General features: G+C 49.3%; 1 pseudogene; it reads right to left on the bottom strand.

The window, feature by feature from the left end:
- LOC126431755 (large subunit ribosomal RNA) overlaps positions 1-2500 on the bottom strand; it is a 7788-nt pseudogene that overhangs the window by 3078 nt on the left and 2210 nt on the right.

The following is a 2500-nucleotide window of genomic DNA, read 5'->3' as shown; positions in this document are numbered from 1 at the left end:
TAGTCGGCTATTACCATGTGTTAAGATTAGCAGGTCGTCCGCGTATGCAACGGCTCCCAATACTGATGCTTCCTGCTGCAGGGAATGCAGCAACGGCTCCATATTTATATCCCAAAATACGGGGCCGCAAACTGATCCCTGTGGACATCCTTTAGTGATGTTCTTGGTCACAACCGCATTCGGGGACGTCATCTGTACCACCCGGTCTCTACAGTAGCTCTTGAAACATCTGTATAGTGCCGCCGGACACTGCATATCCTGCAAGCAGGTAAACAGCGCCGGCCACCACAGATTATCAAACGCCCCTGAGATGTCCACCATCACTCCTAGAACATATGTGCAGTTCGACGAGCTGACAAGTTCGGCCGCCGTGTTGATGGCGTCTTCCGTCGATTTTCCACGGCGGAAACCGAATTGCCATTCGTGCATTCCTGCCATTTCCCGGTGACCAGTCAATCTCGCACAGAGCAATTTCTCAAGGGCTTTGCCCAAGGTATCTAGCAGACATATTGGCCTGTATGCTTTGTGTTCTGTTGGGTCCTTGTCTGGCTTCTTTAGTATTATTATTTCTGCTCTTTTCCATCTCCTTGGAAAAGTACCTCTTTCCAGACATTTATTATATAGGTTTGCCAGTATCGGGGCTATTTTTCCTTTTATTGCTTGAAGTACCTCAACCGTGACCCTGTCGGGTCCGGGAGATTTTCCTCTTTTTAGGTTTGATATTACGTCTACCACCTCCTGCGGTGAGAAGGGGTAGACCATTGTATTGTTGTTGTATTCTTCTTGTGCTCTCTCTCTTATAGCCGCCTGCTCCGGTGTGTCCTCAGAGGGATCATCATCCGGTAGCAGGGCTTGGAGGAGCACCGTTATTGTTTCTTGTCTGGTTGTGGTCATTCTATTTTCGCCTGGTATTCTTATAGATGATAAGACTGTTGGAGCTCTTATTTTTTCCCTAGCTAACTTGTATGGCTTTCCCCAGGGATCCATTGCCAGGTTATTTCTTACGAAATTTTCCCAGCTTCTTTTTCTAACTTCTATAATTTCTCTTTTATATCTCTCCCTTAGTTGTCTGTATATACGCAGTCTATGCTCCCTGTCTTGTGGGTTAAATGTGCGCTGATACCTGCGTCTTGCCCTGCGCGTAGCCTGACGTAGGTCACTTAGTTCTGGAGTCCATGGTGCCGGGTGCACGCTTTGGACTCTGCTTCTCTTTGGTACGACTGCTTCTATTACTTCCTTTATACTTTGAACTATCTGCTCCGCTGTTTCATCAACCTCGAGATCCTCATCCAGCTCTGGCGGGCTGTACTCCCGGGAGAGTCTTTCCCAGTCTACCTTTTTATAGTCATATTCTGAAAGCCATTCCTGTGGCGCCACATTCTGTTCTGATTTTAGTATATACTTTATTACATTATGATCACTGGTCGTTGCATTCTCCAATACCTCCCATTTATCTATTTTATTGGTAGCCCTGTTATTTGCCAGTGTTACATCTATATTTGTTTTTGCCCCTGCTCTATTTGAATATGTTGGTATCTCGCTAGGTGCGTTTATTATATCTAGATTTAATTCACTTATTGCATCTTCTAATTCCTGACCTTTTTCGTCTTGTTCTCCGCTGTGCCACAGGAATGACTTTGCGTTTGCATCCATTGCTATGATTACTTGATGGCCCTGTAGAGTTCTACATATTTCCTTTAGTTGTTCTAGGTACATAGTTATTGGCTCTCTATACTGACAATATATTGATACTAAATACCACTTAGATAGGGACAGCGGGAATCTCGTTAATCCATTCATGCGCGTCACTAATTAGAGAGTCACTAATTAAGAGAGTCATAGTTACTCCCGCCGTTTACCCGCGCTTGCTTGAATTTCTTCACGTTGACATTCAGAGCACTGGGCAGAAATCACATTGCGTCAACACCCGCTAGGGCCATCGCAATGCTTTGTTTTAATTAGACAGTCGGATTCCCCCAGTCCGTGCCAGTTCTGAGTTGATCGTTGAATGGCGGCCGAAGAGAATCCGCGCACCCGCGCGCCCCCGGAGGAGCACGCTAAGGCGGACGCGGCCTCGCAGCAAGGAAGATCCGTGGGAGGCCAAGGCACGGGACCGAGCTCGGATCCTGCACGCAGGTTGAAGCACCGGGGCGCGAACGCCGCGCAGGCGCGCGCATCCTGCACCGCCGGCCAGCACGAGGCCGACCAACGGCGAGAGCAGACCACGCCCGCGCTAAACGCCCGCACTTACCGGCACCCCTACGGCACTCACCTCGCCCAGGCCCGGCACGTTAGCGCTGACCCACTTCCCGACCAAGCCCGACACGCCCCGATCCTCAGAGCCAATCCTTATCCCGAAGTTACGGATCCAATTTGCCGACTTCCCTTACCTACATTATTCTATCGACTAGAGGCTCTTCACCTTGGAGACCTGCTGCGGATATGGGTACGAACCGGCGCGACACCTCCACGTGGCCCTCTCCCGGATTTTCAAGGTCCG

Source organism: Schistocerca serialis, unplaced genomic scaffold (genome assembly GCF_023864345.2).
Source record: "Schistocerca serialis cubense isolate TAMUIC-IGC-003099 unplaced genomic scaffold, iqSchSeri2.2 HiC_scaffold_111, whole genome shotgun sequence".
NCBI classification, from domain to species: domain Eukaryota; kingdom Metazoa; phylum Arthropoda; class Insecta; order Orthoptera; family Acrididae; genus Schistocerca; species Schistocerca serialis.
Note: the sequence above shows the minus strand (reverse complement) of the source record. Positions and strands in the feature narration are given on the sequence as shown.